At 53.1% G+C, this 25,885-nt stretch overlaps 1 protein-coding gene across 2 annotated transcripts in view; it reads left to right on the forward strand.

Moving 5' to 3' along the window:
* TEKT3 (tektin 3) overlaps positions 1–25,885 on the forward strand; it is a 70,883-nt gene that overhangs the window by 19,280 nt on the left and 25,718 nt on the right. The window contains exon 1 of one of the 2 annotated variants that reach the window (XM_035342626.1): positions 6,932–6,955. The exons of the other annotated variant lie outside the window; for it this stretch is intronic. The gene's annotated coding sequence lies outside the window, so the exon portion shown is untranslated. Of the gene's footprint in view, positions 1–6,931; positions 6,956–25,885 lie in introns of those variants that run through there. 2 annotated transcript variants of the gene reach the window in all.

Raw genomic sequence — 25,885 nt, forward strand, 5'->3', positions numbered from 1 at the left:
AAGGCTGGCAGACATGTAGCAGTGTGTTACATGGTCCCATCCCACAGGGAGCCGCTCCTGGCAGCCCCCTGCAGTGGGGCAGGGGGTGCTGTGGGCTGCCTGGCTGGGTGGGTGTGCTGGGGGGATGCCCACAGCCCTGTGGAGCTGGGTCAGACTCCTGTGTTCCCTTGATGGTAGTTTAAAAACAAACAAATGATCAACGCTGCTTTTGTGCATGGGTTTTCAAAGGCTCTCTTGCTGAGGTCAATGGGAATTTGGGGGTTGGATGAGTTTTGTTCCAGGAGGAAAAAAAGTGAAGCTAACCTGGTGTTTTTTTCCAGTCCCATTCTAGATATTATGTCTCTTGGGGCTCTCTCTGGAAATCATGCACGTAGAGGGGTTTTTAGCTTTATACTCTGGGGTTGCTACTTTCAGCAGAAGTGTGTGAAGTTTAATGGTGCAAGGGTGAATGCTGGAGAGATGTCCATGTGCTGCAGGGGCCTGGCTCAGCTCGAGGGCTCTTGGCTGGCCCAAAGGAAGGGCAGCCTTCAGCTGGCCTTAAGCATAAGTGAGGTGCCCTCGTGCCCTTGGCCCCTTAGTCTTGTAATCATCACTTTCAGCCACTTTCTGATCTTGTTTTTTCACTCAGCTTCTGTATTCTCATTTGATATTTCTGTCTTAATTGTTATCCCAGGGGAAGGAGTCAGAGTTCAGAATTATGTCTGGTTTGTGATCCCCAGCTACAGCATGGGGTGGGACGTGGATGGAGCACTGGGCACTGTGTTCTTGTGTCTTCTCAGTGTGCCCACTGACCAGGCCGGGCAGTGAGAGATGGTGCAGAAAATGAGTTGGAAACAGATCAGAAGAGAATGGTTGGTTGGGGGTGTGTGGGGGAAGTCCTGGTGGCTGCAGGGAGCAGCCCAGCTGGTGCCTGTGGCCTGTACAAGGTGCTGCATGTCCTGGGCTGATTGCTTGTGGCAGTGGGACGGGGGACACAGGACAGGGGTGCGGCCTGTTGCAGGCCCATGCAGTGCGTGGCAGAGCAGCACAGGCAGTGTTATCAGGCTGTATTATCAGGCTGTGCTCCCGGCCATGTTATCAGGCCATGCTCCCGGCTGTGTGCCCGAGGGAATCCCAGGCTGGCACCAGGGCAAGCGAGGAGCGTGTTGGAGCGCTTCCCCTGGAGCATCCCGTGAGGAGACATCTCAGAGATCATCAGATAAATCCCAGGCTCAGCCTGCGACGTCCGGCCCTAATCCCGGCACTGCAGCGGGATGGGATGGAGGTCAGCCCTGCATGCTCCGGGAAGCCTTTGCCAGGCCACTGGGACAGCTTGGAGATGGGTCTCACTGGCAGGTGCTCATGGAGCAGAGGAGTTGATCTCTCTGGAGGACTTCCAGGGATGTTTGTGGAGCCTTTTCTCCCTGCGCTCTGACAACACTCCCAGGCCAGTAGCCAAGCACAAGCTGTAAACAAGTGGTGGCTGCTGACCCACTCCCATGTTCCTCTGAGATGCCATCAGCTCCGGGCTTTCCCTTGGCTTTTTTCTTCTCTCTAGTGCTTTGTGTTCCCATCCTCCGCTCCCCGAGCTGTTGTGGCATCTATCTCCTTGTACACCCCTCGACATAGCCCATGAAAAGGGTGGAAGCCTGATGGGCCAGGGCTCTGAGGAAGGGGGACATTTTTCTTCTCTCTCTGGGGTTCCTCTGTTCACAGCTGGCTTGGGAAGGGCTGGAAGGTCAGAGGAGAAATCTCTGGGACTTGCAGCAGGCTCTGTTCCAGCACCCCAACATGGGCAATTTGGAAGGCAGGTCCTGTGGCCTCACCTGGGTCTTTCTTCACCAAAGCACCCACAATTGCCCAGGAGTGTGCACCTGTCGGGAATCCAAACTTTAGCCTGTCACCGAACTTTCCCACCTCTACAGATATCCACACTGGGGCTGCTGTCCATCACGCTGCCTTTTTCTTCCTCACCGTTTGGGAAATTGTAAGAACCTTTCATTTTCTTGCCCTGTGAGATGTTGCTCTAGCACTTGAGCAATGCAGTTGGGCCCAGGGCTCTTGCAAAACCCCAGCCTACATGAATATCACATCAGCAGTAGTATTTATCCAGGATCAAAACAATACTGTGCAAAGACTGAAATATTAGCGCATGCACGTGTCCTCCTGCTCTGAACTCGTGAGTGTGGCTGGCCTCTTCTCACCAGAAATGCTCTGGACTGGGAGCATCTGGCTGGGTGCAGCCCAGGTGGGTGTTCCAACAAAAACAGCGGGCGTGCAAGCGAGAGGTGTGGGTCAGAGCCACATCTCATCACTGTAACCCTTGTCCTTCCCTCTTCCACCACCTCGTGTTGCTCATTCCTTGCATTTTTGTTGCAAATCTGGTAGCTTGGGCGAGGGACTGAGCTGGAGCTTTCTGTTTGCTTTGCAAACCATCTAGCACGTTTTGTCGTGGGGCTATATGCAGAAATAGCTCACCATCTCCTTACGGTGTGGTCCTGGCCCTCTTCCAGCCTGTGCTTGCTTTGTTAAGAGCTATTGCTGCCGGTGTGGTTGTTGCTGTCCCCGTCACCCTTGCAGGCCCCTGGTAGCATCCTGCAGCTGTTGGGGCTGTCCTCGGAACAGGTGGCGAGGTTTCGCTGCACCCTGGGGGCACGCAGCGCTCCTTCCCCATCTCTGCAGCTGCTGAGTCAAACTCACAGCCCTGCCATGTGCTGGGGCCAGCCGCCCAGGTTTCCCTCGGGGTGTTTATCTATTTTAATGATTTTTTAGTTTATAATAAAGACTTGAGCTACAACTTCTAAAAATGAGAAGGACTCCAGATCAGCTCTCCTTTTGGTGCCTTGTTTGTGTTGCATTTGGTGCCAGATCCTCGTGCATGTTGGCTTGGAAAATAGTTGGATAGTCCTTTAATGTGACTAAACCTATTACAGAGTTTCTTTTCTGCAAACTAGCCTGACAAGTTAATTGTAAAATAATTCTGTAACAAAGGGTTAAAAGCTGCAAGTACAGAATGAGAACAAGCCGTGGAAGGGCTGTGGACTATCTTGGCTTGTCAAAATGAACACGTCCCTTCAGCACAGCATGTCACCCTCCGAAAGCTCGTAGCTCAGAACAAGGCAGGTTTTGGCAGGGCTTTTCCCTCTTGTAAAGCTGAGAGCATGTAGCATAGGTATGGAACAATGGAACTTTATAGCAACAGAATTTCACTGAGACATCTTTCTTTTTTTTTTTGGGGGGGGGGTTGGGGTGTATGGAAAGTTTTTTCCTGCGAGCACATTGGGCTGTTTCTATTTATAAGCCTGGGGAAGAGCCCGTGCTGCCTGCGGGGCTGCTCGGCCCCATGCAGGGCCCTCGGCTCACCCTGTGGGGCCCTGAACAGCACAGGAGTGGCACCAGGGGTGACACAGGGCGAGCTCAGTGCTGGACATGAACCTGCAGCATGAGTGAGTGCAGTTGGTGCAAAGCAAATTCAAAGTCCTGCTACAGGCTGCGGGAGCAGGGAGCCCACAGGATGCGGCTTGGTGCAGAAGGCACAGGATATACACTTTTTTTCCCACTCTTTTTGTCCCCATGGTTTTGGTAGAGAACAATCTGAAGCAGCTTCTTTAAATGCTCTCACTTCTCGAACATGGAGCTCCAGGCTTTTTTTGTGCTATGTGTTTTTTAAATGATTGGCATGTGAGTGAAAACCAGCTGGTTTTATGAAAGTTATTGTATCTTGGTAATACTTCATGAATTTAATACCAGTGGTCTGATTTGTGATGATCTAGGTCTCTCTTCCTCTTCTGGATTACTTTTTCTCTTGGGATTTTCCGCTGTGTGAAGTTTCTCTTGAGCAGACTTCTTCCCAGCTACACTCAGTCTAATGCCTCCAGCCATTTCTACCAATGCTGGAGGCACAAGACGTGGGTGATTGAGGGTTTTAGGGCAGAAAGCTAAGCCTGGAAAGATCTTCGGTGTGGTTTAGCCATACTCTCAGCAATTGTGGGCATTGCTCAGTGCTGCAGAAATGAGATCTGATTTAAAATATAGGCACAAAGGCTGGAAGTGGTGGATGCCATCTACCTTTCTTGCATGGGTTATCTGAGTTTTGTTCCTGAATAGCTGCCAGGTGTTGCCCTGCTCTCCTCTCCCATAGTGCTGCATGGCCCTCCGTGTTCATAGCAAAGCCTTCACTGACCCAAGCTGTGGTCTTCAGCTCCAAAATGTGTCCTTGGTGTCCCCGAATGCCTCCTTCCTTCTGCCCCTTCCCCAAAGGGGTAAGAAGCCAGGAGGCAGCCAGCTGCGTTCCCGTGCTCTCATGCTCTCTTTCTTGGCTTGCAGAGCGCACCCAGCCCTCAGCCAACGTGGGCCTGCCCAGCCACCTCATCCAGTGCCACCGCCCGCGTCCTGCCTACACCACCCACACGGCCCCGGTGGTGAAGATGCTGGTTGAGCAGGATGACTGGAGGAAGGCTGCAGCCGCCCGCCCTGCATGGAGGGAGCCAAGCCCAGAGCCTCCAGGAACCGCTTCTGCGGAGGAAGCCCCAGCGCCATCGGTGCTGAGTGGAGGTGGCAGCTGTGCTGGGGTGGGGAAGGGCTCCCTAAGAAAGTCCACGGCTGAGAGCAGCTTGTTGTCACGAAGTGCTCGCAATAAGGTTATTTTTGCAAGAAAACCTCCCTTGTGTGTGGTACCGTGTGGCTCCCTGGCATGTTCCAGCAAGAAGAAATGACTTGTCTGCAGCTGGAAATGAAAAAAGAAAAAGGCAACTCTCAAATGTTTTCCTGAGTGCATTAAATTAAAAATGCAAATAGACTTCAGTTTTTGGACTCTTCCTAAAAGCCTTATTTGAATGAAAGTGGATGAGTGCGAAACTTGGTGTTGCATTTTGCTCATCTGCTTTCCAGTCTGGACAAAACTGTAACCACCACCTCTCTGGCTTGCTTTGGACACACGGGAAGCCCTTTGCTGCTCGCATACACCCCACGGAGGGTGCAGCGCAGGGGCAGGCGATGGAGATGTGGATGCCTGCGCGCCCACGCAGCCCAGCACACACAGAGCCCCGTTCTCTGCCCTCCCGCACCCCATGACCCCGCTGGCAGCAGTGCCCAGCGCCTCTGGGGACTTGGCTGCAGGCAACGGCCTCGGGGGGCTGCGCATCGGTGTCTGCATCTGCTCGAGATGTTGGGCAGTGGTGGAGGAAAAGTGCCCTGAGGAAATCCATGTCTCTGTTGTCTTCAGCTGCGTGGGACCGAAGGAGCAATGACGGGAAGGGTGAGGAGTTGGCCACTCGCACCCAGACACTGCCTGTGGGTTTATCCCTTCTTCCCATACTTTTCTGTTTAAGTCACATGTACCAGCCTGTGTGTATGGGTACAGGAATATTTTCCATGCACAAGTGAACTAAAAAGCGGTGTAGCATCAAAGCTGAGCATGCAGCAGGTAGATGAGCAGCTATTCCTTTCTCACTCTAACAGATGAACAGAGGTGTTAAGGCTGAGAACAGGCAGAAATCACATCTCCCCAGCAATTCTGAGCTTAGGTGAGACTGGAAAGTTTGTGCCTGGGGTCTCCAGCTCCTGGTGCACACCAGCTCAGGCCATCAGCATTGAGGAATGTTGCCTTTTGCAAAAGCCTTTGAAAGTCTGGTGTCACCTAGTTCCTCTTGGGCTGACAGAGGTAGAATATCATTTTCCAGGACTGTATGTGCTGCCTTTGTCAAGGCCACTCTCCTTTGTTGAGACCCAGCTTGTGCAGGCACCTCAAATGTGCACCCACCTCTGCTAGGAATCGTATGCCCCGCACCTGGAGCGAGGCATGGATCAAGTTGGACAAAACAGCGGTGGCTACCCAATTAAAGTCTGCAGCAGATGGAACACCGGACAGTAGGATTCTCTACCAGCAGGGGCAAGGGGAGCTTGTGAGGAGCAGGAGGCTCTGCAGAGGTGGGACAGAGGGTGCCCAGTTTGGCCACGTGTGCTGGTGCCCAGAGGGCTCACCTGGTGGTGAGGCTCTGCTGGGGATGTGGGGCACTGTAAGTCTCCAGAGTTTCTAAATCAGCCAAGTCTGGGTGGGAGTATTTGTCACAAAGACAGCAAAAAGCATATCCCTCTGCCTGACTTCTGATCCACTTCTGCTGGGGCTTCATCTAATGCGTTGTGAAACTAAGTGTTTTCCTATCCCTTGTGCTTGGCAATGTTTTTGTCAAAATATTTTCACATCAAAACCAAACTTGCTTGAGGAAGCCACTCGCCCTGGGCTGTGACATTGGGCAGCGTTTGCTGCTGCACCAGCTCGTGTGGTCTGGCTGAGAGGGGGCTGATGCCACCCGTCAGCTGAATGCTTCGGGAAGCACTGTTGGGCGTCTGCAGGGAAAAATGTCAAGAATTAGAAAACACAACAGAAATTGCCACTTTCTATGGGTGTATTAATAAATTTGTGCCCTGGCCCATTTCAGCCCCCTCGTGCCCGTGCAGCCACCGTGCCCCAGCAGCCCTGTGGTCAGAAGGGCTGTGCCTGCCAGCCTGCGGCTCTGGTCGCGAGCCACAAAACGGGCAATAAATAAATAAACCTTCATTTCCAGCTCTTCCTGCTGTCTCTTCTGTTTACCGTGAGGGATCCTGGAAAAGGGACCTGTAGTGTCCCATGCTTACGTCCATGCTGATGTGGACGTCATCTGCAAGGGGAGTTGATCAGTTATATTTAGTGCCATACAAGGTGTGCTGTGAATTGTCCAAAACTCTCCAGGGATAAGGGCTTGCTCTGTGATCACTAACCCCTGATTTTGGGCTCAGGCTGCTGTAGGGTAGCTCTGTGCAGAGGATGCTGATGAAGTGGGTGAGGACACTGTGCTTGCACAGCTGGGGAATGGTGAGAAACAAAAACAACCCTTTTCCTTCTTGTTCTGCCAGGGCTGGGATCTTGTTTGTGCCCCTGTGCTGAACCAGTTTCACTACTGCGCCTCCTCCCCTGGGACACGGCCATCTTCCGCAGGTGAAAAACCGGAGTTATTTATAGCCAGCTCTGTGGCAAAAAAGGGCATGGAAACAGGTGGAAATCATCCCTAGAGAGCCAGAAATGGTAGCTGAGGTGACTGGGAAAACACAAGGCTTTTTCTTCTGCACGTGCAAATGTTTGCATGTGTGCTGGAACGTGCGTCTGTTAGTTTGCTGGGGGAGGTGTCCCAGGGCACCCTTGCAACACCGCCTGTCCAGCTGGGAAACCCCATCCCATGGCCTAGGAGCAACGGAGGCATTGCAGGCTGCGCTCTGCTCTGCTCTTGATTTGGTTGTCCTCACTGGATGCGTTAGCTCTTTGTGCCTCAGTTTCCCCATCTCTACAGCAGGGACTGGAGCGTGACCTGGTGCGTTGGGTTTCAGGCACGTTAAGGCTGCTGGAAAATGTTCTGAGGGAGCAGCTTTCTGCAGCAAAAAGGCCAGAGACGTAAAAGCTTCAAGGAGCTTAATGATTTTATCCAAAGAACCAGTTGAAAATGTGTCATGTCTTTAACAAATATTGAAGCCTTGTGTCTCCATAAGTAAGGGAGTTACAGTAACCAGACAATGGAGTCAGACAAATACGTACATTGTGAAAAGCACTGGGGTGGGGGGGAGGGGACACATGCTGGCTTTGGCACTTCTTAAAATGAGTTTTTCAGTAACTCTTCTTTATGGGAAATCTTGACTTTTCCATTGTCACTGAGAGACCACCCTCGAGCTGCAGTTTCTCAGCATGGCAGCTGCAGCTTTCAGCTGGTTCTGCCCACCACTGTTAATAAAAGGCTTCGAGGGCTCCGTCCAGCTCTGGCTGAAATCCGTGGATGCTGTTTTGGAGCCCCAAGGTGGGGCAACGCATGGTGGCAGCGAGCCCAATGGTGCAGGGGGTGAGCTCTGTGCCCCAGCCACACATCCTGCAAGGCTGAACCCATAAAATGATGTCCCGAGAGCATTGCTGCATGGTGAGGTGCAGCAGCAGTGCCCGGGCTCAGTGGACAGTCCCATGCCCAGCACTTTTGCAGGGGTCCTTTGGAGATGCCCACAAGGAAAGCAGCAGAGGCAGCAAGGTGTTGGCTGTGGCATGGGGAATGTGGGGGATCTGAGACAGGAGGAGACCTGGGGTGTTTTGGGGAGGTGGGATGGAATTTACCCTCCTGCAGCTGTCAACAGGCGCAGCAGCACCCACTTCATTATTATAATGTACGGCTGGGGGCCCAGAGCTAATTGCAGCTCTAAATGGCTGCTGTTATGCTGTGGTTGCTCCTTGCCTGCTGTATTGAAACCAGATGCTCAGCTCATTAAATAGATGTAAGCCAGGTGCTGACTGCCTTATTTAAGCAAAATACAGATTGATTTCCTGCAGGAGCAAGCGTGGTCATATATGTGCTGGCACCTAACAGCAAGATGACAGGGCTGTGGAAAATGGTGACCGTGGGCTCTGGGACTCTGGTGGTGCTTTCAAAGGGGGCTTTGGGCTGATGGATCAGCTGAGTGTGAGGCTGCTGAGGGTTCTCGGGAGGCTGCTGTGCTCTGAAGCAGTGCCTCTGAGCCTGTCACCAATGCATGGACATGTTTTTAGAAGAGCCTCTCACCCCTAGGATGGGTCTATGGGGTGCCTCTGTGCACCCACCCAGTTTTACCCTCACATGCAGAGCTTCTTGCTGGAGGATGGTAGCTCCTGGCTCGGGCACTGTTGCAGCTTGCCTTTGCTGTCCCGTGCTGCTCTGACCGTCTTCCTGAAGCTACCTGAAGCTTCCTGAAGCTTCCTGAAGCTTCCTGGGCTACAGAAATGCTTTCCTCCTTTCCCCAGCACCGATGCCGGGTGCATTTTTTGCTTCTCTGGGTCTCAGGAATGACTCGGTCTCAGTAGGAGCTTGGTATGATGTCAATGTTTCGAGTGGGTGAAGCAGAGGAGGCAAAAATAGACATTTAGACATTTTTCCAGTTGTGCCTTTTTGAAAAGGAATATTTATAGCGTGGCACACAAACACAAGCTCTTTGTCAATCTGCCACCAGTTGCGCCACGGTGCTCAGCCAGCACATGGCCCCCCGGGTCTGCGTGAGGGGGCCGCTCAGAGCCGCGCTGGCCTCCTCCAGGAGGACCCTCCTTCTCCCTGTTCCAAGCCACAGCACCAGGAGCGGTGACAGTCCAGGTGTGAAAAACCCACAGACATCTTGGGGTGCTTGGGCCTGGACCCCTTGCAGCAAGCTGCTCTGGCTCATCTCCAGGGTGAGGATGTGTGCTGCATGATTGTTCTCAGAACTCTGAAGCCTAATGAGGACTGTGGTCAGAGTAGCTTTATTAGGTCACCCATCTCTGGGTGCTGAAGGTCCAAAATTGCTGTTGTACTTTGCCTGTTTCACCATCCACAGAATTTGGATAATGGCTTTTAATCAGCTTAAAGAGCTTTGAGACTCTTTAAGGGTGGGTTTCAGGTATGGCCTTGCTTGCAAGGGCTCTGGGGCCTCAGTTTTCCTCATGTGTTGGTAAAGCTTTGTGGCTCCTGTTGCCTCCACCGTCTCAGCAGCAATGGGATGCTAGATGGTGGTGGCAGCCCCAGAGGTCAGTGCTGGCTCTTCAAAGGCTGGGGGAGTAATGTTTTTGTCCTGCTGCTGCTCTGCAGGAAGCATCAGCTGTTCCTGGCAGTGCTTTTCACTGCACTCGGCCATCTCATCTGTAGAGAGGTGGTGATGCTCACAGGAAATCTGGTTCAGGTGTATGTGGTCGTGGATCCGTGGTGAGACATTGGGTAGCAGCATGGTGGAGGGCTAAAGCTTGCTTCCGAGTGTGTAAAACTAACAAGTCTCTGCAGTGTGAAAAAGGTGGGTGCACCTCTGACGCTGCCAGAGACCTTCCCCTCGCCTCAAACCGCCCGCGTCAAACCTCGCTCTGATCTCTGCCCAGCTCTCCAGGCTTCCTTGTGGCACAAGCTCCATTTGCATGGCTCGTCTCTCACCGCTGAGCTACGTGCCACCTCATCGGGACCCGCAGGCTTGTTGCAGCCTGAAGGCCGGCGCTGCCTCGTGCATCCCTGCCCTGCTCAAGCACCGAGTGCCTTCACTACTCCAGCAGTCACGTTTTACTTCTGCTGCTGCAGATGAAAAGTCAGCAGAAGTTTAGTGCACAGCAGCCCTGCCCCAGTTTCCTGAACTGCTCCAGCCTGAGCTCCAAAGTGAGCCGACAGCTCTGGGTGCAGGAGCACCGGGTGGGTGGGCCAGAGGTGGTACTTGTGGCCCTTTGCTGCCCAGGGGAAGCTCAGAAGTGCAGTTCTATCCCAAAAACCGATCTGCTCAAGGGAAGGAAGCCATCCCTTCTACAGGGCTTTTGCTGTGTTCCCACCTTTATTAAGATTCAAGACCGAAGAACAGGGTTGAACGAGGGATTTTTACACCTTTCCCATAATGGAAATTTCTTCCTGGCTAAATGAAAACGGTAGATGCCTTCCTCAAGTTTTCCTAATGCACAGTAGCTGCTTTCTTAAAGGCCTTACAGTTTCTTGTTAGAAACATACAAGCCACAAGCTGATGTTGGTTTGGTTTTGACCACAGCTTTTCAGTTTTAAATACATAAATTAGACCTCTCCAAAGAGCCTGGGGAAGGAGAGCCACGCCGTCTCTTAGATCGTTGGTTGTGCTGGTGTGAGGCTGTGCCTTGGCTGGGAAGGACAGCCCCAGGAAGCGCCCATCACCTGCGGGGGCACAGGCTGTGAGCCTGCCCCAGGGCTGCAGTTGTTGCCTGGGGGAAATCTCCTGCTCCAGTACTGCTGTGTTATTTCCACACGACGATGCGCAGGGTAACAGCTGAGGACTTGTGGCAAGCCTTGGCTGGGGATGCTGTCCTCCAAGTGATGTGGCTGCCAGGGCAGAGCTGCAAAGGGGTCTGCCAGTGCCGTGCTCCCTCCTGTTCTCTGCAGCTGTAAGGCTTGCTCTGCTGGGAGCAGGGAGCTCTTGGTGGGCTGGAGTTTAAGCTGCTGATGGAGTTGGGAGCTTAAGATGCCAACAGGGATGGGGAGGAGGCTGCGCGTGCACCTGCCAGCACTCTTCCTGCATCCTTCAGCCTGTGGTCCTCTCTGAGCATCGTGGGTTGCTTTTACAGTCATTGGGAGCTGCGATCTGACCTGCTGCTCCGCAAACATGGCTCCCTAAATGCCAGAGACATGGTGGAGGATGGCACAGAAGGCAGCGGCTGGGAAAAGTCTCCGACTTGCAACCAGGGCTTGGCAATTCCTGCAGGACTCCTCCTTGGGGCTGTACCCGCAGCTGAAGGGGGACGCGGCTGCCTGGTGAGGGGTGTGGGTGCTCACTCTGCTGCGGGCAAAAAGATTTCCCCCCTCAGCACTGACATCCTGGGCTGCCTTTTAGCAGCCTCAAGAGACGGATGGCATTCCATCTGCCCACAGAAATCATGTCAGCAAGAGGCAGCCAGAAACTGGGAGTTTATAAATAAGTCATGTGCCTGTCTGCTGTTGCATCCTACACTTGATGCTGCAGAGCAGAAGAGGGTTCGTCATATGTTACATCCGTGCAAGATGCTTTGTTCCTTCACGGTCTTCCTGTAAGGATACTTGTTTTAATATGTTGCCCCCCCCCCAAGTGTTTATTAAATGCTTGAAAAAGAACAAATGTTGCTCTTGCTTGCAAAATTCGGCAGGGGTAACAAGCCATAGGGGCGCTTATCAGAAGGTGCTGCCTGGAGGCATGATGGGGGTGAAGGGAAAAGATTGTGCTGCTGTCCATGATGGGGGTGAAGGGAAAAGATTGTGCTGCTGTCCATCCTCAGCCCTGCCCTGTGAGCTCAGTTATCTCATCAAAACATGGAAAAAAACTCCCCGGGGAGCTGCCAGCTCCATGTATGCAGTTGCAGCAGCAGAGCCTGCGTGCACCAGGACCCCTGTGCCTCTCCGCAGCGATGTGCTGAGCCCTGTAGGTCTGTGCTGGCCACAGAGGGGCCGTATCTGAATTTTGGGTTGCTTTACAGCAGGGTGACAGTCAAAGCAAGCCTTACTGTGATGCTCACCACGTCACTCCTCTCTCTTTTCCTTCTAACCGTGCCTGGATCCAGCAGCACGTTTCCTGGAAGATGCTCTTGATCTCTCCACACATTCACTTGCCGTCGATCTCTCGGGGCTGGAAGCAGCCCCTGCAGTGAGCTGGTGCTGTTAGCAGGGCTGCGGGCAGCTCGGCGTGGTGGAGCTGGAAATGTGCTTGGGGAACAGAAACTCTCTGTGGCCGCCCCAGCCGTTCTGGGCTGCTGGCCAGGCTCCTTCAGGCGGATTAATGGAAAGTACAATGACGATAACAAGAGCTATCATTTCCAATTGAGAGCTAATCCACGGCGAGCAGGGCTCTAGACTTGCTGATTCACTCCCTGATGGATAAACAGGGATGTTCCAGCGTCTGGATGAAGCAGTGAGGGAAAGGTGCTGCTGGGGAAAGCAGGCTGCTTGTGGTGGGGCCACGAGGGCCTGTCACTGCTTCCACTTGAAGCTCTCCTCCCTGGAGGATCTCACAGCATAACGATGTAGAAATTACAGGGCGTATACAAAACCTGGATGACTTTTGGAGGAGGTAGGGAAGGTTGCTGTGGTGGTGGCCTTGATACCGGGTACCAGCGGTTAGGTGTTTTGCCTTTCTGCACAACTGTGGGATTGGAAAACTCCTTTTGCTCAGCACTGCGATGTCCCGTCGCTCCCCGGGGCTGGAGGATTATTGTTTGCTTTGATTGTTACGGAAAAGGCTGGCACGATCCAGCACACAATGGCTGGTTTTGCACTGTAGCTTAGCACGGGAAAATGCATCTAGCTTGGGCAGGCTGCTCCCAGTGGCCTTCTGTGATGCGAGGTGAGTGCTTTTGGACGTGCAGATCCTGCTTTGCCCATAGTGGTGTGGTAAGGCAGGTGAAGAGTCATGCTTTCCCCTTTTGGAATTTATTTCCACCCCCATTAAAGAGGTTTTGTGGTGACAGTGGCAGGTTGAGGAGTCTCAGCTGGTTCCTCCACCTGGTTTGAGCATAGCCAGGCTGAAAGGAAGTCAGGCCTTGTGGAGGCTGGTGGCACTCTGCTCATCTCAGGTCCAAGAGTCTCTGCTGGGACACGAGCAGAAGCAGTGGTCTGGTGCCTGCCAGGGAATGTCTGGGCCCAGTCTGAAGGAAGGGCTGTTTTGTGGGGCTGGTGAAAAACGGGGATGTTTCCCAAAGGCCAAGACACGCCTGGAGGTCATTGCCAACTCCCTGCGGTGTCACAGGCTTCAAAACACTTTTGAGGACCCTTTTCTCCCCCAAGAACCTAGTGTCCAACAACATGCAATTTTTGACCTAAAGCCCTGGTTTAGAAGGGGAAAAATGACAAGGTTTTTAGTAAAGGCAAAGCTCAGTGGGATACTCTGCTGCAGACGGCTATCACTCCTCTAGGGAGATTCCTGACCTGGTCATGCTCAGCTCCATAGATGGACCATGAATTTTCATGTAGAAATGGACTTCACTCCAGAATTTTGCAAGATCCATTGCTTCCCGTAATTGAGGTTGCTGAATTATTCTGAAAGAGAAGGTAAAAATTGTGGGTTTGGCCCTTTGATGAAGACACATCCGCTGGCTTTGCTCCAGCCTTTCTGCTTGCACTGCAGCTGATGGGCTCCGTGCCTTGGACTCCTGCTGGGATAAAAATCATTCTGTGCTATGGCAGCCTGGAACGAGGGGCTGTGGATGAGGTGCTTGGTGTCCAGCACCCCCTGGGCCTGGCCCTGCAGCCTGGCTTGTGTGAAGGCTGAGCAGCCCCAGCCCCGAGGTGGGTGCATGTGGAGGAGCTGGGGAGTCCCAGGCTGTCTCTGGGGACATTGAGGTTGCTGCAGAGCTGTTGGTTGTAAACCCCAGCTCTACCCCCAGAGATGGGTTGGGGAAGAAATGGAGCCTGTAGTAAAGGTCTTTTTGGAATAGGAAAAACTGTTTTTAACCATTTCTTGACTGCATTTGGCTCATGAGAGCAGCTCGATGGCTTCTTGGTCTCAGGCCAGCATGGATTACCTTTGTTAAAGCAATGAGCTGATGTAGACACAGGGGCTGGAGGGGGCACTCACAGCACTGGGCTTTCGGGGCCCTGTTTAACTGAGCAATGGCTCTATTTAATCAAAATGGGTCTTGGACATGTGGCACGGGCTGGTGTGGGGCTGAGCATCAGGCCAGCTGGCTGGCTGGCCTTGACCTGTCACTGCCGGTGTGGCTGGGATCAACACAGAGGTAGGCAATGGGGGAATCAAAGATGTCTGTTTTTTAGTTCCTACATTACTTCCCCCTCCCCCCCCCAATAAACTTATTTTATTTGACCTTAAATGTTGAGATGTACAGGCCGTGTTATCTAACAGGCACCTGGCAGGAGCTATGCAAAGATTCCTTCTGGTGCCCCCAAGAAATGCCAAGTTAACACATGCAGGAAATGTTCACTTCTGACAGTCAGCGCTTCTCTTATCTGCCTATCTCCCAGAATTTACACCGTGTTCGCAGCTGTGGGGATTTTTCCGAGCTATAGATAAAAGCCCACATCCTGCAGGGCGCAGGATCCATGCTCACTGCGATGGGTGGTGCGAGGTGGGGCTCAGTGCTGTGAGGGGGGCGTGAGGTTGTCGCACCTCAGCCTGCTCCTGCCTTTGGCCAGTGCTGCTCAGTGGTGCGGTGAGGGCTGGGACAGCAGCACCGTCAGCTCCTTTTTCTGCAGCAGGACGGACTGGTGCAGGTTTTCTGATGAAGAAGCTGAGGCAAAAGCCAGGTGATGGCCCAGAAAAGGAGCACTGCCTGAGAGGGACAGTCTCGCAGTGAGCTTCTGCCCCAAGTCCCACTACAGAGGAGAAATCCTTGTAGAAAGTTATGTCAGAGCAGGAACAGGCTTAGGAGAAGTTTCGCTTCTTCCAACAGCTGCTTTTGGAGTATTTCCAGCTGAGTTCTGGTGATGAATAAGCGCTTTTGCCTTGGAAAACTCCTCCTCCCCCTCCCATGGCGCAGCGTGGTCCTCCACGACGAACTGGCTGCGTTGCCCAAATTCCAGGCGAGTCACCTCGCCTTCCCCGTGCCCAGTTGCTGCCAGCTGACGTGGCTTTTCTTGGGGACAAAGGTCCCTCGGGGAGCCATGTGTGCGTCACCCCAGGGAGGAGGACCCTCTGCAAACCTCTGCCGAAAGGCACCGAGCATTTTCTGATGTCTCCTGCTGGGGTTATGCCTCGGGTCCTGTGCCTGGCGCCCAGCCAGGGGTGGGGACAAGCTGGGTGTGGGGGGGTTCATGCCAAGTTCAGATGGTTTTTATAATTTGAGAATATCCAACATTTAGGTCATCTCAGACAGGGTTTAAGTTACTCGCTGTCTTTCTTTGTGGCTAACCAGGGGTTATCTGCTGATGCTGGGGAGGACGTGGGTATCCTGCAGCATCCACACAGCATCTCCTGCCCTGGCCCCTTCCCTGACCCCCCAGGACACCTGAATATCCCACCCATCTGCAGTCTCAGGCTGGTAAAGGCATTTTGAAGGATGCTCTCTATGTGCACCATCCTGCCCCATTGTCATCCAGGCATTATACCAATGTATCTGCATAATCTTTGCTGGGGCTGGTTGGCCTCCAAGGCTGTTGGTGTTTCCCGGGCTTTCCAGGCTCCAGCTCTCTGCCACTTTTGCCTCTTCATTTTCCTCTATTTTTTATTTTTTTAGAGGACTCAGAGGGTGACTTGCAAATGAGAAAAGGACATGGCAAGGACATGACACAATCCAGGCCTTTAGAAAAAGCAGTTGCTAAACATCTAAGTGTGGTGTCCACTAAAAGGTGTCGGGGGCTGAACGCTGAGCAATGGGCATTGCCTTAAGAGGCCGGGTGAAGCAGAATGTCCACAGAACAGCACATTTCTAATTCCAGAGAGGCTAAAAATTGGCAGGAAAACACTCGCAGGGAGTCAGTCCCTTCCCCAGGTCCCAGCAGATCACTGTTTTCTTGCAGCATGCCTTGAGCATTAATGTTAAGGGATATTTTGGACCAAGAACTAGGAACAAATCCCAGCGTGCCATAGCCTTCATGAGAACTCCTGGCAGGCGCTCGCCCTCCTTGAGCACCAAATATTTGCGAGTCCCGCAGAGCTGCCCACTCCCGGCGGCAGGGCCGTGGCATGGATGTGCCCCTCTCTGCTGGACGCGGCTCTCCGAAGGCATGGCCCATGCTGTCCGCTCGGCGCAGTGTCACGGAGCCGAATGCCGGAGGTTTTCTCTCTGAAACACAATCCCCTTATGAACCGCGGTCTGCGCGATGGGGGATTGGTTTTCCTGCTGTCCTCTGCCAAATGGCAGGGTTTGATCCATGCCGCGAGCTGGGGAGCAGATGGCGGGGACCACAAATCCTTACTGGGTGTCCTCTGTCCGGCTACGGCCCTGCTTTGGCAGAGAGATTTCTGCTGTTGCTACAAGAGTTTGGACTCGTTTGGTATTTTGGGTTCTTGCTTTGTATTAATCTGAGATAAAAATATGCATCTGAATCTCAAAGACAGACTTCTCGTTGGCCAAATTCCTTCTGAAAATGCATCCAGGGTTGTTCTGTCATTGATGGGGGCAACTTCTCTCACTTGTCTTTGGCCATCTGCAGGTCTTGGGTGTCTCGGTGGAGGGAGAGCAGGTACATCTTTGGGATGGTTGAATGGACCAGACCTCGGTGCTGAAGCTGGGTGTGAAAGCCCTGCTTGGACATCATCCTGAAGCTGATGGGAAAAAAAGAACCCCAAATTGTCCAGCAGTTGGGTCTAAACGCAGGCTCCACTTCAGGAGCTGTCTGAGAGCACCCCTGGTTTTGCTCAATGGAAGATTCATTAGCAACATATTTGATGGATGAGGCTCTGTTGCCACACGCATGTTTCATAAACCAGCAAAGCCCTGTTGGTTATATAGGATTTCACGACGCTGTATAAACACACGAGCGAGTGAGCTCGTGGGTGGTGCTGTCAGCATGGAGCTGCCCCGTGCAGCTTTTGCTGTTTTCCTGTTACTGTTTTAGACTTCCTGAGGTGCTCGTTGCTGTGGCAGCGGGGCAGTTTCGGTTACAAAGTTTGTGAATGAGCACTGGGTTCAGAAAGGGAGGGATTGCCCGGGTGGGTGCTCCCATAGCACGGGCAGGTGCTGCCTGGGTGGGAGCTGCTCCAATGCACAAAGGAAAAAGTTTTATTTGCAAATTCCAACCAATCTGGACTTTTTATTTCCTTTTTATTTTTTTTGGGGGGTCCCAAGTTTCTTCATATTAATGGAAACAGAATCTAGGGGCTGAATTCTTTGCTCTTCCCAACAATTAGTTACATATTGACTTAGCAAGCACAAAAATGCTCCTTGCAATCCAACGTAAAGACCTGCGGAGCCAGCAGCTCCTTTAAAGTGCTTTGCAGTGTTAGGATGAAGGGCCGTGCTCTACATCCTGCCCTGATACTTGCGAGCAGCTACTCGAGTGCATAACCCCAAGGCTACAGAGCACCAGCCCTGTGCCCGCTGAGTTCAGCAGGGCTCCGTGTGTCACCGTGCTCACCAGCTGAGCAAGGCTGCAGCGTGAACTGGAGCCCAGCACGAGCAAAAAACCAACGAGGTGCCTTTCTCTGGGCGCGGGGGGCTTTGCGTGGTTTGCTGATGGCAGTTTTGTGTTTGTGCCCGGCCGCTCTCGGCTGCTGAGCACGCTGCAGGGCAGTCACATTACCCCGACCTTCTCACGTTGCACGGCTTTTTTTTCACTGCAAACTATAAAAAGCCTGTTCTGAAATTAAAACCACAGCGTGGCTCCTGGCTCTGCTGGAAGGGCTGCTTCTTTTCCTTTGTGAAAGGAGTGAGGATGTGGGGCGGGGGCCGCGGGGCAGCACAAGCAGGGTGTGTGCACCCCAGGGAAGGATGCTGCTGGGGCTGTGGGCTCACCCCCAGCTCCCCAGGGAGCCTGGCCTCCTGGCTTAGCAAAGGGCCTGGAGTCAGGCGAGGCAAAGCTGGACAGATGAGTCACCAAAGTATAAACTTCCAGCCCTGCAGAAGCAGGGGCCCTCAGAAGTACTCCTGGGCGTGTGTTCTCCCCTGGGCATGGAACAGTCAGTCCACATTTACCCACATCTGCAGGATATTCACAGGTCTCTGCCTGCTGGGGATGTTTGTCACCTCTCTGTGCAGCTTCTGCTGCCCCCCTCTTTCCCTTCCCCTCTGCCAGTGTTTGCCTGTTGTGGAGGTATGTGCAGAAAGAAGCCCAGGCGAGCTGTTGAATAGCTCCCCAAGGTGATGTGGAGCCCTCAGGACACCCAGGCCTGTCCACTGAGGTGGCCCTGGTGGGCTGCAGTGGGCACGACAGGCATGCTATTAATGGCAGAGCATGTAGGAAAGAGGGAGGATGCAGAGGGAGGTTAGTTGGCAGAAATAGCACAATGGAGAACACAGGAATATGCATCACGTCTCCCAGAGAGCGGGGGGACGCCTTGCTCGGTCTCGTAAGCTCCCATGTGTTTGAGTTAGAGGCACCTCTTGGAAATGAGCCAAAGAAACCAGAGCTGAATTGTTGAAGAAGTTTACTAGGATTCCCCAGTTTGGAAAACATCTCTTCTTTAAACATTTTTGACCTGAAAACCTTTTTATCCAGGTGGTTTCAGAGTAGGCCATCACAGAGAGGGAGATGGATGCCCTCCAGCCAGTCTGGTGCTGAGACAACAGCTGCACCCAGGTGCCCCCAGCTCCGGGTCTTTCAGCCAGGCTCTGCCATGCCCACCTTCAGGAAATGTCCACACTGCCTTTAGGGAGGGAGAAGACCTGAAAAAGGTGAAAACGAGAAGTCCTAGATTTCACCAACAAAGCCCAGGAGCCTCGATTAGTTCCCACCACTGAATGTTTCTCAAGGCGTTGGAGCTGTGACACCACGAGGCAACCAGGCTCGGGGATGGCGACATCCTCTTGCCTTCTCCTTGTTGCCTCTGCTCATTTCTCCCGGGGTTGTCAGGATGTGGCAGTGCTGTGCTGGCAGACTTTCTCGCTTCTCCTTTGCCCAGCTGTGATCTCTCGGTGGTGGCACGTGTCCCTCTGCTCGCCCGCTCCCCGGAGCACGCCGTGCTGTGCCTGCAGCTGCTCTTCCAGCTGTGTGCTGCCAGCATGACCCCAGGCACAGCGTTGTGACTCGCCGCCCTGCCTGTTGCGTGCCCTGCATTTCCCTGCCACCATCCATCACGAGGAGATGTGACCTTTGGGGAGCTTTGTGGGGGCATGCCAAGCTGGCTCTCTGTGCCTTGGGGCTTCAGCCCCTGACACTTCTACTCTGAAACCATGCTGCCTCAGCATGGGGAGGGAAACCGCATGCCTGGCAGTGCTGGGCTTATCTGTGCATTGTGTGCGGGGCCAGGGTAAGCTGGGGACAGAGATTATGGCACAATTTGTCTTCTGGGAAACGCAGAGCACCGTACGTCTCCTATGGTTCTGTGCAGGCTTTTCACTCAAAAATAACTCCTCTTCCCAGCCTCACCAAGGCATGTTTCTCCTTCCCACAGCATTTGAACAAAAGCAGGGTGCTGGAAGTCTGCAGTGGACGTCTTGTGACAGTAATTTGCCTCCAGCCATGGTTGCACCCTCTGAGCACCACCGGTGGTAGCAAAGCTTGGGTGCTCCTGTGGGAACCCGCCTTCACGTGTCCGTAGGGATTCCCACCATGGGCTGGAGGCTGTCAGTCTAAAACTGCTCCCTAAATGAGAAGCCAAATAGATAAACTGGGTGACAAGTGAAAAAGACAGGAATTTAAGTCACCAAGACAGGTATCTCTTGGGATAGCTGGCCACACAGCAGCGCTGGGTATGGGTGAGAGGGTTTCCATCTGGGAAACCCGGTTAGTTCACAGGACCCAGTGAATTGCACTGGTTCCTCCAGATGTGCATGGGATCAGGGTGGGTGCTCTCCACCCATTTACTCCCTCCTGAGCTCTCCAGGAGCCCAAACCAGCCCAGGCTGTGCCCACACCACCTTGCAGACAGCCCCCACTGCCACCCCCTGCCACAGCCAAAGGCCGGGGCAGTGCAGGTGCAGGGGGCAAGGGCAAACGGCCCTGTTCTGCCCAGCCTGAGCCCTGGGTTTGCAGTGAGGGTGATACAGCTGTTATAAAACACAGCACACCCACGCTCAAGTCCACATCTTTGATTTTTTGACTTCTAAAGAAGGGGAGGAGAAGCGCAGCATGAGCACGAAGAGAGCTCTCATTGCTTGGTGCGATCGGAGAGCCTGGAAGACGTTAGGTGGACACAAAGGCATGGTTTTGATCGCGGGCAAATCAATGTGGGCATGGTCCTTAGTAAAGCTTGAGGTGAAAAAAGAAGTAATACATTTTTATTTGATCAAACAGTGCTTTTCAGCTGCAATTTAAATTTTGAAGACCTCATTTTTCACCAGTCTGAAGGTAAGGACGCAGTTGTCTCCTGCACTGTGGGATTTCCAGTGGGCTCATGCTGCTTCCGAGGCTGGTCCTGGCGGTGGGCAACCACAACCTCCTCTGAAATTGGCTTTTTATCTCCTGTCACTTCCAGGCTGTGTTTTTGTTTGTGACCTGGGTGATCGGGGGAGGGCGTGTGTAGCTACACAGAGGGGAGCTGAGCCTCAGAAGTTGAGATTTAATTTTTATTTTTTATCTTACAAAATGACACAAAAGATTGGATGAAAACAACCTGGCATGGTGCAGGGGGCTGAAAAAGTCCCCAGAGGCTTTAGGGGAGCTTTGGTGGCAGATGTTTGAGACATTACTGAACCAGTTCCTCGGCACGGAGCTAGGGGGAGGTACCGCCTTTCACACGGGATAAAACCAAGGTCCTTGTGACCCTAAAAAATTCCAAGATGGTTTTTGCAAGGATAGAGATGTTACGTCCAATTTTATGGCTAAATGTATGTACACCTCCCTAATAATTTTGGTCCCAGCACTTGATGTTCTGGAGCGTTATAACATCTGCTGCTTCTTCCCAGAGATGTCCGCGTTTTCTCTGAGCGTTGCATGGTGGCTGCAGGAGGGACACCAGGTTCAGTGTCTTTCAAGCAAATCAGGATCCTTTGAGATGAGAGGCATTAATTACATAAATTAACCTTGTGGTGGGATTGTCACGGACAGGAGCAAATGATTCACTGGGGAGTCCCACTCTGTGTCCCTAGCACATGTCAAAGTGAGCTGTAGAGCCAACTCAGCCCATCGGCTCCATCTTCGCTCTGTTGAAATGGAAGCATCGCCCAGCTGGGGCTGAATTTGCTGCTGCAGATTTTGGACCATGGCCGGTCACCCAGCTCCTGCAGGCAGCTGGCCCTGCTGTGGGGGAGTCTTCATGTGTGGAGATGCGAGGAAGTCACCCGAGCATGCAGGTGTGGGAAATCCTCCTCGGTGTGCAAGTCACTAGCTGTTGAACGTGAATAACTGTCGGCAAAGACATGAGAAGGTCTTTGGCAATGGGAATGAAGCCAAAAGTCAAAGGGCAGAGACATTTCTCTCTTGTCACAGCCTTGTGGTAGGGCCTGGAGATGTCCCAGGCATTGACCTAATTCTGCAATACCGATGGAAGCGGTGCAGGAGGCGGGCAGCAGGCAGCGAGGTGCTGGGTTAGGGAATCACTGCTGAGGGCAGCAGTGCTGGGAGAGGGGGCAGCTGCCTGTGGGCTGGTGGCAGCCCTCAAGGCCGGGGCTCAATCTGCAGCCACCTGGGGACCCCTCCACCCTTGTATATTTTGTTGTTTCCTTTTTCCCCCAGGGAAAACTGCTTTTCCTCCAGAAACCTGCATTTCACCGTGCAGGTGTTTTCAAGTGCTGTGGTTGTGTGTTGTAGTTTAATTCAGGGGCCTTTTTTTCCTGCAGGGTTGCTGCTTCACACCTAAGGTTTCTTGGCTCTGATTTTCTCTTTCACGAATCGGGTCTCAGGGGAGGAAGCTGTTGGAGAATACAACCATTTGTTTTGGCAGCCGCAGGCGGGTGCCGGCCCTGCGGCCTTCCTGAACGCACTCAGATGTAGCTGCTCGGCCCGAGGGGTCGGGATCTTTAACCTTAATAAAGGGCTGGTCGAAATAACAATAAGCAAAGGCACCAGCTCACTGGTGCTTGCTGTGATCTGCCAGCTGTGCAATGCAGAAAGAGGCCAGCACGGAGCTGCTACTTCCAAGGAAGCCCTTGCACGGGGTTCCTTGTGCCGTGGGGTCCTCCACTGCCTGACCCCGCAGCCAGGACGTGGGGCTTGGCCCCTGTGCTCGGGTGATTTTGGTGTTTCAAACAAAGCCAGAGAGCGTGGGAGGATGGAAAATGCAAATGGTAGAAAGGAGGAATTGGAAAACGGTGCTGGCTTTTTCCTTCATTCTCAGTGATGCGATAGCAAGCTGCAGACCTGCAGAATCCAGGTGGGGCAGGCGCAGAGGGCACCTCGGCTGGAATGACCCATGTCACTGGGGATGGAGCTGGGTGCCCCTTCCCCACCCCGCAGGCAGGGCCAGCTTCTTGCCTGCAGAGGATGAGGTGGATTAGAGGCTGGTGCATGGCTCTAAGATGAAGCCCAGTATCTGCTGTGTGCTGCAAGGAGAGGCTTTGCCCTCGGTTGCCTTCATCACTTTGTAATAGCTGTAATGTCTGTATGGTTAGGACCAAATCTTTTTGCTAACATACTGTTGTTATTACCTTAACCCCAATTACCACAGTACCAGCCTATAACACTGTCTTTTCTCCATTCCCTGCTGTGGTGCAAGGCTACCCCATGAGGCTACCCCTCTTAACAGGGGGAGGAGGAAAGGATTTCAGCTGCCCAACCCTCAGGGAATGGCAATTTCCTCCAGGGAAACCCCACCTGTCCTCACTTCAAGTCCTCCTACCCTGAGCACTGCAAAATGAGGCACCTGAGCATTGTCACAGACCTGCAGAATTCTCATCTCTTAGTTTATCACATTATTTATTCAGGTGGATGTGGCACATCCATGTCCCCACCTCCCCACACCAGAGATGGGGGAGCAGGGACACCTTGCACCTGGGATGCCTTGCATTGTTTCAAGAAGCCAAGGTCCATCGGGATGAGGTAGCTCTCATCAGGATCCTCCCTGAGATGCTGCATGACTAACACTTTTATAAAGCTGCCCACACCTCAAGATGGTATTTCAGGGCCAAAGAAACCAATGAACCCAGATGAATTGCATAAAATATTTAGACGTGTCCCTCCCGTGCAGGGAGCAGCCAGGTCCCTGTGCTGTCAGCTTGGACGTTGCTGTCGTTCCAGGGTGCTGGCCCCATGGGTGGCATGTGCACAGTTATCATGTTGATTTTGTGCTGAGATGAAGCTGATTTCATTCAGCTATTCAAAACTATTGTGTTAGCCACAAACACAAAACAAAGCTAGGTAGCTGAACATTTTTCTGTTAGAGGTTTCATCAAAATTGTTTAAGGGGGTCTGATGAGATATAAAATTTAAGTCAGATAAAAGGTCGCAATTTCTTCCTTCTTTCTCCATTATTTATTTATTTATTTATTTATTTATTTTTTCCCACCTGTGTGTATGTGGAGGTTTTTTGAAGGTATTTTCCCTGCGTTGCATAAAAGCCACTCCAGAAACCCCGGTGCATTGAGCTGAAAAGCTTGAGTATTGACTCTGGTGGTGTAAGGTTGAGCCCCAGGCAACTCTGCCAATCCCATGTTATAGGAGCCGCTTCCTCCCCCTGAGACCCTGACTGATGCTCACTGACAGCCTTTGAGCTTAGCACAACTTTTCTGGAAGCCATTGGTGCAAAACACAGAGTTCAGCAAGCTGCTTCTGAGCCTGCAGCAGCGCTTGGGGCTGGGTTCCTCTTGCTTCTGGACCTCTCTCTGCCCTGATTGCATTTTGGGCTTGCACAAAAATCTGCTGGCTGGCAGCACAACACCCACGGGCAGCCTCGAATAGCATCGATTCAGATTGTAATTGCACGCAGGCTGCTGCCTGCCAGGGCTCTGCCTGCAACTGCAGCCCCGCCATGGCCAGCAAAGTACCGTGTAAGTGAATTAGGGAATGTAATTAAATAAAGTCGATGGCACAATCTGATCTGTATGAACAGTGACCTGGGTGCCAGCCTGAATCCCACGGCTGAGCTTCGAGTGCTGAGCCCCTTGTAAGGGCACAAGAACCTACCTGAGAAGAGGGTGCACAAAGGGCAGTGGTGTGTCTGCTGGGGCCGTCAGACGTGGGGTGCTCTCGCTCCTGGAGGAGCCGATACCAACACTCCCAGCATCCCAGCCCCTTTGAGATAACCTTCAGATTCCTGGTGGGGAGGGTGTTGGTTAACCCTTGGTGTGGCGGAGGCTTTAAAGGCATGCTAGAGATAGCAGTGGTGTTTAAAGTGACGGTCTCATGCAGCTGGCCAAAATGCAGATGAGGTTTCAGGGCAGCGGCCGTGGCCGTGGGGAGCAGGCAGGAGGCATCCCCCTGCGGGCCTGGCAGATCTGTGCTGGGTGGTGCAGGGGCTGGTTCCTTTCTCCCTCTGCAATACAGCGGTGACCTGGCACACCCCAGGTAATGCCCTCACACACACACACACACACTTGGCTGAACCCAGTGACACCTTCCCCTTGGGCTGGCACAGACCTCTGGAGACGTCCCAGCCCAGCTATGCTCCAGGAGGGACGTGAATCACAGAGGGTTAGGCAGGGCGCATCCCCACCAGCATCACCAAGGGCTCTGCGTTTGTGGTGACGCCTTCTGGCTTTCTCTCTTTTTTTTTTGGCCTGTGACACACCACGGACTTCTCTCAAGGACGGCATGGCTGGAAGCCAAGGAGCCGTCAGGCTGGGGTGGGGCTGCCAGCCCTCCTCCATGCTCTGGGTGCCAAGGTTACCTGATCATGCTGAAGATGTTGGTTTGTGTCTCTGTTTGCGGTGGTGGCAGAAATCTCTCCCTGTATAAAGCAGGGATCATGCTACTGGTCTCCTGGAGGTCTGCTTTGCTTTGCACAGGCAAAGAATGACAGAGAGCGCTGACCTGGGCCTGCATTTTGGGTGGGTCAAGGGGTAGGAGATAGGTGTGTGCCTGGCTACGTGCTTGTCAGGGGAGAACAGCACGAGGTTTGCACCTCACAGGGGAAGAAAAGCATTTTTTTGCAGTAGTACTCCAGATAAGCAGAAGCCAAATATGTGCCTTTTCTTAAACAGAACCTCTTCTGTAACATGAGGTGTCCAGGCTTTATGAGATTTTCTACTGTGAAGTGAATTTCTACGTGCTTTCCATTTGCATCCCCTAAGTGCTTTGCAGACAATCTCTCTCCAGTCTCTTGAGACTGGTCCTGCTGGGCGCACTGGGAGTTAATGGATGTGCTGAGGGCACAGCAGGATCAGGTCCCACCCAGCCACAGGGACCAGTGGCTGGATGCCCATCAGATAGAGCTCGATGGAAGATGCTGCCCTAAATGCTATTAAGTGCACGGAGGGATGAATCACTGCTGATGAGCCACTGCAGGGCTGGATGGCTCATATGCTCCAGCCGTCCTGGCCTTGTGTTGAAGTCCCTGGAAGGAGACAGGCAGCTCCGTGCCTCTCTGAGACACCTACCAGGTGTCTCCTGGAGACATCTCCCTGGGTGGGAGATGCTGGGAACTGAGAGTAGGTGAGGCATCGCTTCCAGGTGGCCCAGGGCAGAAGAGGACCTGCCCTCTCCCACCAAGGGCTGGCTGGGCAAGGACCCATCCTCCCCATCTCCATCCCCAACCTGGGGGGCAGAGCTCCCTCCCTGTGGGACGTTTTGCACCCTGGAGAATGCTCTGTCCCCAGGAGGAAGCTCTGTCCCTCGGCTGCTCCATCCCCAGGGATGCTCCCCAGGTCTTGTCTCTGCACCCTTCCGTTCCCAGCATTGTTCTGCTGGTGGGGCAGCATCCTGAGCATCACCTACCTGCTTTCATGACACCATCCATCACCGCCCTCGCCGTCTGGGCATCCCGGTGGGAGCAGTTGGATGGG

Source organism: Oxyura jamaicensis, chromosome 18 (genome assembly GCF_011077185.1).
Source record: "Oxyura jamaicensis isolate SHBP4307 breed ruddy duck chromosome 18, BPBGC_Ojam_1.0, whole genome shotgun sequence".
NCBI lineage: Eukaryota > Metazoa > Chordata > Aves > Anseriformes > Anatidae > Oxyura > Oxyura jamaicensis.